Source organism: Dermacentor albipictus, chromosome 4 (genome assembly GCF_038994185.2).
Source record: "Dermacentor albipictus isolate Rhodes 1998 colony chromosome 4, USDA_Dalb.pri_finalv2, whole genome shotgun sequence".
Lineage (NCBI taxonomy): Eukaryota > Metazoa > Arthropoda > Arachnida > Ixodida > Ixodidae > Dermacentor > Dermacentor albipictus.
The window spans coordinates 90,732,564-90,746,569 of record NC_091824.1 but is presented as its reverse complement, the minus strand read 5'-3'; the positions used below and the strand labels follow the sequence as shown (position 1 = coordinate 90,746,569).

General features: G+C 47.1%; 1 protein-coding gene and 2 non-coding genes across 8 annotated transcripts in view; all 3 read right to left on the bottom strand.

Moving 5' to 3' along the window:
• Positions 1-14,006, bottom strand: part of LOC135917655 (uncharacterized) — a 597,391-nt gene that overhangs the window by 292,882 nt on the left and 290,503 nt on the right. The gene's annotated exons all lie outside the window — the stretch shown is intronic.
• Positions 5,369-5,442, bottom strand: TRNAI-AAU (transfer RNA isoleucine (anticodon AAU)). The gene has a single exon. It is a non-coding gene; the product is annotated as a tRNA-Ile (tRNA).
• Positions 5,794-5,867, bottom strand: TRNAI-AAU (transfer RNA isoleucine (anticodon AAU)). Its single transcript has one exon. It is a non-coding gene; the product is annotated as a tRNA-Ile (tRNA).

The following is a 14,006-nucleotide window of genomic DNA, read 5'->3' as shown; positions in this document are numbered from 1 at the left end:
ATGGAGGGAGGATTCCCATGACTCTCTGTTTCCATGTAGGCCGTTTAGTGCTGGGCAAGCCCAAAGCATGTGATTTAGCGTTGCTATGCCTTCACAGTTTTTACATTTTGGAGAGTGCACCTCAGGATGCCATTTGTGCAGAATATACGGGTTTGGGAAGGTACCTGTCTGCAGTTTTCGCCATATTACCTCTTCCTGCTTTGTGAGAGATCTATGGGGGGGAGGCAGAGTTCTCCTCCCCATTCTGTAGTGTTCTAGAATTTCTCTGTATGTGGTTAACTCTCGCTTTTTGGACAGGAAGTAATCTGCCTGCGCTGGGGCCCGGTGTGTGAGTCCTCGGGCGACCTCATTGGCGATCTCGTTCCCTGTGAGTCCACTATGAGCGGGTGCCCATATTATCCTAATTAGGTCGTTAGGTACGTTCTCCTTGCCTGCTTGCAGAATTTTGCCGGCCTCTTTGGAAACCTTACCTTTGTCATAGGCTTTGATTGCAGTTTTAGAATCGGTGATGACTATTCTAGTTGATGGGTATGTGATTGCCAGGGCAATCGCCGCCATCTCTGCCTCATCTGGTGAAGAGTGTCGTACGCTACAGCTAGAGACTAGCTCGCCTTTGTCGCTCACTACTACTGCAGCATAATGCCCTTCTGGGTATTCTGCCGCATCGGTGTACACTACCCCTTGTTTTTGGAGGAGGGAGCCTTGGAGTCTTTGGACCCTGCTTCTCCTGCGTTCCTTGTTGTGTATGGGGTGCATGTTTCTTGGGATAGGGGTTATTCTTAACTTGTTAGCAATTTCTTTGGGGATGACGGTTATCCTATCACGTGATTCTGGGTTTTGATAGCCCAGGTTTCTGAGGATGGATCGGCCCGTTTTGCTGCCAGTTAGTCTGATATATTGTGCCGTGAGTTTCGCCTCGCACATTTCCTCTAGGGTGTTCGACACTCCTAGGTTCAGAATCATCTCGGTTGATGTGCATGCTGGTAAACCTAGTGCTGTTTTGACACCTTTCCTGATGAGAATGTCTACCTTGTCTCTCTCTGCTTTAGTTGTTTTTAAGTACGGGATAGCGTAGGTGATTCTGCTAATGATGAAAGAATGAACGAGCCTAAGTAGGTTTGTCTCTTTCATCCCCGCGTTTTTGTTTGCTATCCTCCTGAGAAGCCTGCATGTTTGGTTGGTCGTGGCTTCTAGTCGGTTAATTGTTTCGGTGTTTCTCCCATTTTGTTGTATCCACATACCCAGTATCCTGATCTTGTCCACCCTTGGTACCGGGGTGTTGTTGACCAGGAGCTGGATATTGACCTGCTGCTTGCCCATGATGAGCATCTCCGATTTTTCCGGCGAGCATTTTAGCCCTATGGGTCTCAGATAGCATTCCGTTTCCCATATTGCCCTTTGTAGGGTGCCTTCTATTTGGCCATCGCTCCCCCCTCTGTCGACCCAAAGGGTGAGGTCGTCAGCATAGAGTGTGTGGCAGAGGCCTTCTATCTTTCTGAGTCGTTCTGGCAGCCCGATCATTGCAATGTTGAACAGGGTAGGGGAGAGCACTGATCCCTGCGGTGTTCCCTTGTTGCCTAGCTTAATGTTTTTTCTTATTGTGCCCCCGATTTCTATGTTCACCGTTCGGTCCGTGAGGAAGCTTTTGATATAGTTGTATAGCTTGCTTCCAACATTTAGGTGACTGAGGTGTGACAGGATCGCTCTGTGTTTGACGTTGTCAAATGCTTTGCTGACGTCCAGTCCGACTATGACTCTCGAGTCGCTAGTCTTCCGTTCCAAGACTTGTTCTTTGAGTTGTAGCATGACGTCATTTGTGGACAGTTGTTGTCTGAAACCAATCATGCTGTCTGGGTAGAGTTCCTTACTTTCCAAGTAATCGTTGAGCCTATTCTGTATGACGTGTTCCATGAGCTTGGCTACACAGGAGGTTAACGATATTGGCCTAAGGTTCTCAAGTTTGAGTTCCTTTCCTGATTTGGGGATGAGGACTAGATTTGCTGTCTTCCACTCCCCGGGTATCTCCCCCCGTTCCCAACACTTTTGAAAGAATGCTGTCAGTTGCTGGAGGGAGTTGTCATCAAGGTTTCTAAGCATCTTATTGGTGACCCCATCTGGGCCAGCCGCGGTTTTTCCGCTGAGCCTGTTTAAGGCAGCTTGGACCTCTCTTAAGGTGATTGGTTGGTCCAGCTCTTCGTTGTTTTCGCCACTGTAGTCGGGCAATGTTTCGGTGTTTGTTTCTCCTATGTACCTGTCTTTAATCTGGTTTATCATATCCTCCTCCGACCCCTGGAAATTGTGGGTTAGTCGTTGCATTTTTCTCCTGGTCTCAGCTTTGGTGTTGTCTGGGTCTAAGAGGTGTCTCAATAGTTTCCAGGTGGTGACGGAGCTTAATTGACCGTCTAGTCTATCGCAGATGTCGTTCCAGTGTTGTCTATTTAGGGTTTGGGCATGGCTCTCAATTTCCTTGTTGAGAGCTGCTATTCTTCTTCTCAGGTTACGGTTGCCCCTTTTTTGGGCTAGCTCGGTTTCTGCTTCGTTTTTCTTCTGCCACAGCTGTCTCATGTGGCTATCAACCCAGTTTTGTTCCTCACCTAATTCTACTTCCTCCTCAGCCTCTTTGCACGCCCGCTTGATGCCATTGGTCCATTCAACTATGTCGGTGATCGCCCCACAATCCGCTCCATTGGCGCGGAAGGACTGCCAGTTGATAGATTTTAGGGTTTTTCTCTCCCGTTTGATGTTTACTCCGTTTTGGACAACGATCTCTATGATTCTGTGGTCACTGCCTAGGTTCTCTCTCGTGTTGTGCCAAGTAGCCTCAACGTCCGCTCCGATCATGGCCAGGTCGGGGGAGGTGTCGAATGACACGCTGTTCCCCTGCCTTGTCGGTGCGAGTGGATCGTTGAGGAGTGTTAAATTGCATTTTATCATAGCGTCCCATAATTCCCTTCCCTTTATCTGGGAGTGGTGGTATCCCCATGCTTGGTGGGGAGCATTAAAATCCCCTACTATTACGAGACGCTGCTTACCCTGTGCTAATGCTTGCGCTTTGGCAAAGAGCTCCCTGAAGCCACAGCCTTTCCTTAGTTTAGGAGAGCTGTAGACGTTTATGACTAGCAGGCTGCGTTCTTTCCGCCTCTGCGGTATAATCTCCGTTAACACATAGTCAATCTGCGTGCATCCTACCTCATGCTGTATGACGGTGATATTTCTCTTCACCAGGGTAGCAGTCTGAGTGTTTGGCGACTGGCCTGGGTATGTTTTGTATCCGCTGAGTTTAGCGTTTTTCCCACACTCTTGCAGCGCGATGATGTCGGGACCATCGCATCCCGCAAGGTAGGCTTGGAGAACGTTTCTTTTTTTTATAAAGCCCCTACAGTTCCATTGCCATATTGTGTTTGCCCTAGTGTTGAGTCTGGCCATGATTCAACCGCAGAAGGAGTTGGTTTTGCTGTTCTGCCAGTTGATCAAGTCGAGTTCCCATTGGGATGACTAGTTGGCTGAGCTGGGCTGAGAGTTGGTCTATCCTCTCCGCGTTACGCTGGGTAGCTATGGCCGCCTGCTGTACTACCTCTTTGAGTTGCTGCATGTCTACCTCAAGTTTTTCTGCCCTGCCCTCTGCGTTTTCAAGGCCCGAAGCGGTCTTTTTAACTCGCTTTTTCTTTGGTGGTGCAGATACCTCTTGCTCGGATTCGGACGACTTATCGTCCATGGCATCCTGACGCGCTGCCGGTTTTCTAATGAGTTGAGCCTTGAGCTCAGTGTTCTCCCTGTGCAACTCGATAACGTGATTACGGAGCTCCTGCATCTGAGCTACTGTTTGCTCCTGGTAAAGTTTCCATTGCTCCTGTTGCTGTTTCATCATTTCGTGTTGTTGTTTCATTTGCTCTTTGAGCTCCCTCACTATGTCAGAGTCATGGGAATTCCCCGCTTCCCAGCCTACCTTTTTGATGGTTGTTGTCCCTTGCTTCTTTGGCGGGGTGGGGGTGGCCTGCTGTGGTAGCCTCGGAAAGGATGCTGACCGGCGGCGCTCCTTGCTCGTGGCCCGCGTCTTGCTAGCGTCCCGCCGGCTGCGATGCTCTGGTAGTTTCTTCTCCTCCTCCTCCTGTTGCTGCAGCTTCTCCCATTGTCGTTTCTTAACGATGTATGGTGTTCTGAAGATCCCCTTGCAGGTTCTGGCGCCAGTGGGGTGCGGCTGGCCGCACAGCTTGCAGGTGGGGTTGCAGTCGTGTCCCTCGCTTGGGTTGGGGATGCCGCAGCCTCTGCATTTCTCTTCCTTGCTCTCGCAAACGTCGGAACGGTGTCCCAGGTCTCCGCACTTATAGCATACGTCGTACTTTTTTTTGTACAAATAACAGTTCAGGATGGCACCTAGACATTTGATTTTCCTCGGTACCTCCTTGGTGGCGAATGTGAGCATGATGGTCTTGCTCTGTCCTAGTCGCCTGATCTCCAGCACCTTGGGGTTCTCCTCATGTTCTGCTATCCCCTGCGTGATCTTTTGCAGTGAGGTCTTTAGTCCTATTCCGTGGATGACGCCTCTCGAGAAGTCGTCGGGTACTGCCAGGTGAACGGTTACTTCGTGCACTTTTCCTTCAATCTCCAGGTTTGTGAGGCGTAGGAGCTTGTCTCTTGCCTCCGTGCTGGGGGTGAAGAAGACCAAAATTCCTTGCTTCTCGTTCTTGACGAGCTGGCACGCCTTGTTCCATTCAATCTTCGCAGTTACATGTATGGCTTCGGTCAGGGTTGGTCCATCGTACTGTTTGACTACCATGCCTCCCTTGGGGCGGAAAATGATTCTCCATCCATTTTCGGGAAGCTTGACTTGGTTAGAGGCGATCGATTTCTCCGCTTGCTGTCTGCCGTCGCGCTTCGCTGATGGTGGTGGGGTGTCTTCTGAGACGCGCTTGGCTTTCCGTGCCCATTTCTCCTCGAGGTTGCATTTGTTGAGTACTGTGATCCAATCCGGGGCGTCGAGCTCGCCCTGTTCGGCGCTGCGACCTTCCACGGTGATATTCATTCCTTCTGTTGGCTGCCGCACAGCTGACGCGGCGGCACCGGGGGCTTCGGTAAGCCTTAGCCCACGTTAGGCCTAGTGGCCGGCGTTCGTGTTAGCGCGTCGGCACCACGGCTGGCAGACGTGTGGCTCTAAGGTGGCGAAAAATCCACTTACGGACCAAACGCTGGTGTCCGCAGAGTCCTCGCAGCTTCCGATTGATGATTTTAACCAGCTCTGGTCGATCCGTCAACATTTGCCGCTAGAAATCACTGCAGGAAGACAGAGCCGACGTGATACACGTCCGCTCGTCACGGCCCCCTAGCGGCCATCAGTCGCAAAGCCAGAGCGAAAAAAAAAAAAAAATGTTGGCCTGCGCAGGGATCGAACCTACGACCTTCGCGTCATTAGCACGACGCTCTAACCGACTGAGCTAGCAGGCCGGGTTAAGCCAAATGACTTGGAGTACCGGGCTTACGAGTTGTATACGTTTGTGACTCCATGCAAGAACGATAGTCCATCATGAAGGTGTAAAATAAACGATCTATTTACTGTGGCCCATCCAACAACATCATCTTACATTATAATATAATGCGGTTCTTCACCGCCTTCTGGCTGACAACTATGGGCTGTACAGAAGGCCCGCGTTGCGGCGGGGAGGCTCGGCCTTCCGGTTTGCAAAGGGAGCGGCCCGCTTCGTGAACACTAACGATCTGCAGGACTTCAATAAAGTTTTACCATACCATACCCTCCAACAACAAGCGATACGCAAAAGGCAGCATGAAAAAAAATATTGGCCTGCGCAGGGATCGAACCTACGACCTTCGCGTTATTAGCACGACGCTCTAACCGACTGAGCTAGCAGGCCTTTTCTTTCTTTATTGCCGGTACTTTCACGTAGCAAACACAAAGGGCACCATTTTCTATTAAAATGTAAGCGATACATAATTATACACAAACACACTTTCAAGCTGGTGCGCATGCCTATTGTGCGGTCAGCCACATTGTGGCTGGCCATGCCACGTTTAAAATTTCGTTAATGTTGCGAGGGGCTCAATCGTCGTCAGCCAATCCGGAGGACATTTTTGATCCGTAATTACATCAATGAACTTGGAAATATTTTCCCGGAAGAGCAGCTACGCAGGCCGGCCGTCAGGCTCACAAAAAAAAAAAACGGCATTCCAGCTCGCCACAAACAGTGGAGGCCCATTAGCATAATTAAGTCCAAAGGCGTCCTGTTCTCATTTACTACCGACAAAAATCGAATACATAATGGACTTAAGGGCAATTCTTTCTCTAGTGTTCTTTGAAGAACGTCCCAAAAGAAAACCCCTTCCCAACAATGCAAAACAACATGGTCAATTGTTTGGAGTTCACGTATAAGGCAGTTTGATCCCCTAGGTAAATAAAAACCCCTCTCTTGCAAAAACATTGCAAGAGAGGGGTTGCAAACATTGAACATTGCCCGTACCGGCAATGTTCCGGTATGTAACTTAAAGAAAAATTATTTGTCGCTTGGCTGCACCTGCATTTTCTTAACACACTTTAACATGTTGTTTCCCTGTCCTCCACTGTTTATGGCGCTGTACATCGGAACTGGCACAATCATGTCGACTATATCCCTGTACAATTTCTTCCGCGACCCTGAAAAAAGATAATCGCTAGAAAAGCGTACGGACACAAAACGGCCACTGTCGCTGGCTTCCCGTAGGTACCCTCGAAGAGCACCAGGCATACCTAAATTACACACCAAGTACATCTGCACATACTTGCTCAGTCGTAACTGGCACATTGTGCGCATAAAGGGGTCACGCACGTCTCAAAAGAAAGTAAACCGGTCGACTAGCTGTTTCACAAAAAGATGTGACAGGCCCAGGCCCCTTTCCTTGACTCTCCTAAATAAGTTCGTACGACTGCACCTCTCCCATTTTTTTTGATGCCCAAAGGAACACAGCAAAAACTCTGTGGATCCTTTGCACATCTAAACGAGAGCAATAGCAAACTTGCATAACGTACCATATTTTGCTTATTTAAAGCAAGTTACACGCAGTGGCTCTCGCAAGCATCGAGAGATCAGCACCTTTCTAATTTGTTGTTTTTTCCTTGAGTCGTTTCGCCTCTTCGAGCCAGTAGTCCCCATTCCGCCGGTAATGTTCAAGCGGGACGCCCAAGTATTTAGCAGGCGAGTTGATCCATCTCATGTTGGCGAACGCTTCCAGTGTTGACTGCCATTCACCACGCCAAAAACAGAGACCCTTACTCCAATTTACAAGGCTCCCTGTTGTGTTTCCGAAATGTTTAACAATCGTTGTTACTTATGTAATGCTTTCTTTAGTTGTACAGTCCACCGCTACATCGTCTGCATATGCTAGGAGTTTCACTTCGGCTTCCATGAGTTCGAAGCCCTTTATGGTACTGTTTTGAATGCTTGCCAAACAAAAGCTTTCTAGATAGATGGCAAACAACAGCGAGCTGAGAGGATGCCCCTGGCGCACGGAATGCTCTATTTTAATTTGGGTCCCCAGTGTCTTATTAATAACCGGCCGTGTTGAGCAGTTCCGGTCTGCCCGAGCTACCCCATCAGCGATTATTGATCCTTCATTCACGTGCTTTAGAACTAATAACAAAATTTCATGTGGGACAAAATCAAAGGCTTTTTTAAAAATATATCTGCAGAATGGCAAATGCCTATTGAAAATCGTCACAGCATTCTAAGGCGCCTCTCATCGTGCGTACATTTGTCGCGATAGTGCGTCCCTTTACACCACAGGTATGGTGTGTTCCTACAAGATCCTTAATGATTGACTGTAATCGGCTTGCAAGAACTTTCATTAAAACTTTGTAATCCGTGTTGGTCAATGAAATGGGTCTGTATGCCGCGACTAGTCTCAACATTGCTTTTAGGTTCGTCTTAGGAATGACAGTATGGTTGCCTTCAGAGAATGACGGTGGTAATGTGTTGTTAGCAATAACTTCGTCAAACAGTGCTTTCAACAAAGGCACCAACTCGTTCTTGAACGCTTCATAAAAGGCCGCGCCAAGACCATCCGGACCTGCCGACTTATTAGGGCTCAGGTTTTTTATAGCGCTTTCAATTTCAGCATGCGTCATGGGTGCTTCTAGAAGTGACTTCGTTTCAGCTGATAGTTGGGGCATACGAGAAAGATAGTTTGCTCTGTATGCTTCGATATCGACTGGCTCGTATGCAAAGAGCAACTCGTAATGCCCGTGAAAAGTACGTGTGATGTTCTCCCGGTCTTTCAGTTCTTAGCCATTCTCTTCAATCACCTCTATTTAGTTTCACCACGCATTCGTCTTCTCGATACCTAGAGCCCGTTTCGTGGGTGTTTCCCCCACGGCGCATGATTCTGCTCTGGCTCGAATGAGCGCCCCGCGATAGCAGTCCTCCTCGAATTGCTCTAGCTGTTGTTTTATATTAAGTAGCTCTTCTTTAAAAAGATCTGGCGCTTTGCTTTCGAGCGCAGTTACTTTCCGCAATGTTTCTTTCAGCCCGTTCTCTCTCATCTTTTCTCGGTATTTCAAGACGCTGTTTCTTTCGATTGCCTTTATTTTAAAGCTTTGTTTTAGTAATTCCCAATCTACACTTATCTGCTTATTATCGTCCAGTTTAAAATTGTTTATTGCTTCCAACAGAAAACAGATAAAGTGCTTGTCACGTAATAGCGTTGCGTTAAATTTCCACAAATCCCAGTTAAAACTATTACATCTTTTATTTTCACCTACATGCATTTCACTAAGCAATGGTCCGAGAAAGAAACGGGCTGTACAGTGTAAAAGTTACATGTAGGTATTATTTGAAGGGACACGTAAATCCTGTCTAGCCGAGCATGGCTAGAGTCCTGAAAATGCATGTACTGCACCTCGCGTTCCCATTCTAGACATTCGGCAACGTCGGCAATCTCATGCTCGTCTATCACTTCTTTCAACAATACGATGTTCTTGTCGTTCGGTCTCTTTTTTGTCGCTCTATCTCTCCCACTCAGTACGTAATTGAACTCCCTTAGCAAAACCAGCTGTTTCGTGACATTTAGATGCTTCCTAATCTCCGAAAAAAAAAATTGGCTCGGTCTGTAGTGGCGTTCGGTGCATAAATAAAAATGACCCGCCAGTCACGCTCGCCCAACGAAAAATCGCACCACACAATCCTACCCGACAGACATGAAAATAATCTTGCAGCACAAGGCCTTGCAACTTTTTAACAAAAATAATGCAGCCAGCGAATGTTCCAGCGGCATGGCTAACAACCATAAGATACTTAGACATGCAACGAAGCACCATGCTTCCCGTTTCCTCCACCCCTTCCACTTTTGTTTCTTGTACTGCCAATACGTCAAGGTCCTGGTCCACCGAGAGTCGATAGACCTGAAGCTGCTTTTTCTTGGCAGCCAGTCTTCGCACATTAGGTGTGGCGAAACTCAAAGGCTGGTTGGAAGCCATCGTTCACCAATGGTGTTAGAGGGGAACCCGAAGCATGGTGCTTACCTTTAACGTCTAGCACACCGCTAAAAGTCACCGTGCTTGTCCGGCTGCCCGGTGTCGTTTTGTTGCGGCGCCGGTTCGTCCCCGACCCGGCCTCCCTGCCCCGACGCTGGGCGTTGGCTTGTAGCCGGAACGTCTCCCCAGAGGCGCCTTTGCGGGCGGTCCATCCGTCTTGCTTGCCACATGGTTGCTTTTGAGGTCTTCTTCCTTTTCCAGCGGTCGCTTGACGGCCGCGCCAGCAACCGATGTATTGGTGGCCCCGTCAGCTGTCTGGTCTTTGCAGTCGGTCTGTGCGCCGACCACAGCAACTTCAGAAGAATAATCCCCTTTCTCAACGTCTTTCTCTGCCGTTGCCGGTGTTTTCGAAGATTTATTCGCGGGTTGAGGCCGCCTGTGTGTCTCCTCCGTAGCAGGTGCCACTGTAGTGGTCGTCTTCTGCAGATTGGCCACGTATCCTGTACCTCTGGCAGCGTCCCCAGCTTCAGCCACATACATAGATTCCTCTGCTGTCTTTTCACTCTCAGGCTGACCTACCGCTGTGGCATGAGAGTGCTTACAGTTGGCTTCAACATGTTCGAAGCGTCGGCACAGAGAACATCGAGGCACTTTGCAGTCGCGGCGTACGTGACTGTTTCATTTGCAGGGCAAACACTGCATCGGCCGGCCAGGGGTGACGACGAGGGCAAGGTAACCGGCGACCAGGATCTGATGGGGCAGGTCATCCACGGTGACACCACTCTTGAAGTTCAACAGCACGGTCTTCGTCGTGGAGCCTTTGCCCCTGATGCCTTCGACGCACCAGCGCTCCCGGCTGACCTCCAGCACCTTGCCGAAAGCCGCAAGTGCCGTCTTCACATCCTCGTCGTCGACACAGTGAAGTAGCCAGTGCAGCCGCAATCTCGCCGTCCGGTCCTTGGGATCGGCAATGAGGCAGCGCCGAGCCTTCACCTGAAGCTCCTCGAAGGCCTGCAGCCTCTTTTTTGCATCAGCTCTACACACGGTGACCGCCCAGGCATGATTTATCTGGTACGCCCACAGCACAACGACTTGAGGCAGCAGTCCGGTAAGGCGCAGAATGTCATGAAAATCTTCAACCCTATAGGGCTTCGCCCGGATGTCACCGTGTAATAACACAGTGTTCAACGCGACACGACCCGTCAGCAGCTGTGGCAAAATAATCTTATAGTCACTATCGTCGTTCTCATTGAGCCTCTTCCCGCCTGAGGTGCTCCATAGTAGCACATGATAGCATGTCCGTTCGCTGTCATGGCAGGAAGTGGAATGAGCTAACAGGCCTGGCCTGGACGAATGACTTGAAGTACCGGGCATACGAGTGGTACACGTTTGTGACACGAACGATAGTCCGTTATGAAGGTAAAATAACCGATCTATTTACTTTGGCCCATCCAACCACATTATAGAATATTATAATATAGTATATTGCGGTTCTCCGCAGCCTTCTTCTGGCTGACCAACTCGGGGCTGTCCAGCAGGCCGGCGATGCGGCCGACAGGCTCGGCATTCCAGTTCCCACACGGGGGCGGCCCGCTTCATGAAGACTCACGATCTGCTGGACTTCAATAAAGCTTATACCATACCATACCAAGATGATAATGACATGCAAGTATTCTAAGACAAAGGAAAATATGAGAAGTGCGAAGACCGAGAACTTCAATCGCCCACTACATGCATTGGGAAATTGAATGAAAAAGAAGATGAATGAATGAAGAACATGGCGAACAGTTCGTAAAATTACGCTTAGTTGGAGACCAATAATGACAGGTAAATATGTGCCTGGCTGAGAAACTGTCCTTTTAAAAGTGTTAAAGTTCAGTTCCCTGCTGACTTGCGAATGTTGCAGTATTTACGTAGATTAAGTTGCGAATGCTGGCATGAAGCCAGTAAATAAAGCGCGCTCGCACACCTCTGCATCCTACTCTGGGTGAAAGCTTACCAAAGGAATATTTCCGCTTTCATATAAAAGTAGGCAGTGTTTTGTTTTACATTTTGTAGCTGCTGCAGGCACCTGTCATGAAAACTTGATAACTCCTTAGGTTTAGAGAAGGAAGAACACCGATTTATTTTTTGCATGTACGTTTGTTTACAGAATCTTCTTACTTTGATTTGATTGGGAGGATCATTGGAAAATGAAGAAAAATATAACCACCGACACAACCTCGCGATCGATGCTGAACCTCATCTCCTACTATAGTTGTAAAATAAATGTTCAAAGGAATCTGTGAAGTGCGCAAATAATGTGAACTTTGCTTTAAGCAGGAGTATCACCGAAGAGGCCGGGCCGTGTAAACTTGCACTTGTTGTATCATGAATACCAGTCTTTTTTGCTCCTCCTGCACAGTACAGCGTAAGGGAAGAGTGAACTACCATGGCAGAAATGAATGTTCGCAGAACTCTCCACTTGCCGTCTACTGTATTTCTACTTTAAGGAAAAAGGCTGCAAAAGAAATAAAGTACAAGCGTATTCAGAAAATAAATGTTTCGCACACGAAATAACATACACCCATTGATGCTAGAATAGAAATATATAGTTATACCGAAAACCGGTAATTTGAATAAAAAACAAACAAAGAAAGGAACCTGGCGCTCTGTATTTTTTGCTCCAGGATTTGATAGAAAATTAGTAAAAACTATCGCTCAGCTACCAGTATTCACTGCCAATTTAAGGATTTGGGCTTATAATAAAGATGTGTGTCGGGTATGATTATTATTTCACTAAAAGATTGAATTTGAAAATGATAATTATTGCTAAAACTTGAAAACTGCCCCCAGTGATTTCGTAGTGGTCAGTCACGGAACAAATGATTTCGGGACTATTCTTTTTCATTTTTTTTGCTTATTAGCGAGCTCGGCTCTATAAAACCCAGCTGTGTTGTGGTATTACGGAGACTGCAAGAAATATGCACATACATCATGTTTACACTTTGAGCAATTGAAGTGAAAGTGAAAAATTCCGCACCGTGAACGAAAACATGAAAGCGCCAGGCTGTGCAATATGGAGGAATAAGTCTCAGGCCCTACTTAAAGCGACCGCTATACCCCAAATAATCAAAACTTCTTCCTGTATGTTGCCAAGCACGTAAACCCCTTTTACTATGCATTCCTCGCCTGAAAGAAGTTAGTGAGCAAAGTAGACACGAAAAAATTTGAGAAACCTGAGCGCTTGATTGTTTCTCGATGGCCAAAACACTTTTTCTTTGTGATCTCTCAGCCTGAAAACTATCAGTTTAATTTAGCTGGCAACATAACAAGAACAAATCACTACGAGATAAATCTGATGCACACGCAGCGTATCACATAGCGTCAGTGCAAGTTATTCTTTTCTGCTCTGGCAATCAAGCTTCTAGCATTGTTATTATCCTTTCGAAGATCGATTTATCTCCGAACATCGACCATTTGTTCCTTTCTAATCTTTATAAAGATGAATTTTGCTTCAATCCTCTGTCTGGCAGCCATTTTTTTTAATCTTATGTGAAAAGGTAGGGGGAATATATTGTGCTGCTTTGCGTTCCAGCCCTTGACGTGAAATGAATTACTCGTTCAAGGTGATGCATCAAACGTATTGCATTTCCGTGGAATACTGCACAATCCCTCGCCGATATTTAAGAGCACATACTTTCTATTCAGCTGCGCAGTTAGAAGAATTTAAACCTGAGCAGGCTTGTAGATGTTTGTATTTTAATCATTAAAATCACGACGAGAAATAAGGGGAAAAAGAAGTGAACACGCACTCATGTATGCTTTCTGTGTTTGTTTTCCTGGGACTTTATTCCAACTTATTCTCATGTATAAAGTTAAAAAGAAGCCTCAGTTTGGTATCCTTATTGTTATTATTTGTATTGAACACATATACACATATACACAGTTAACAGGAAAGGGAAAGCGAGGAGCAGGCTGGCAACTGCCACCGGAAGAGGCACAACACCTGCCTACTCTTCTGAAGGAAGGTGACAGCAACACAGAAAAGAGGGTAGGAAAGAGGAAACGCATGAATTACTTACCTGAGAGAACCAGTGAAACGTTTTGAACGAACTTTGGCTCATATAAAAGAAAAAGAAGTTATAGTAACTGTTAAGAACTAACTTTTTAGTCACTGTTGGAGACTTGTCAATATTAGGACATCTAGAAAATCTTACAAGTGTTTGAGTGGCAAAAGTTTTCGATCGAATCAAATATGAATATTCCAGAAAATCGAATTTCACATATCAAATTGAATACCGAATATTTCCCGTTTCTGAACAATATCAGGCATGAAGGCTCCACGATTCTACTTGAAAAAAGAAAAGGCCTAATGACGTTGTTCATTTCATACGTGCAGATGAGGCATGCTTATTGAGAAACTGGAACTATCCTGCAGAAGGGGCATTTCTGATGCGCTCGCGCAGCAACTGCGGCAACTGCGTACCCGCGGCTCCTTTTTCGCAAAATGATCCTAAATATTCCCAAATTATCCTACTTTCCCTCGTTACCCTGCAACAACATTTATTAG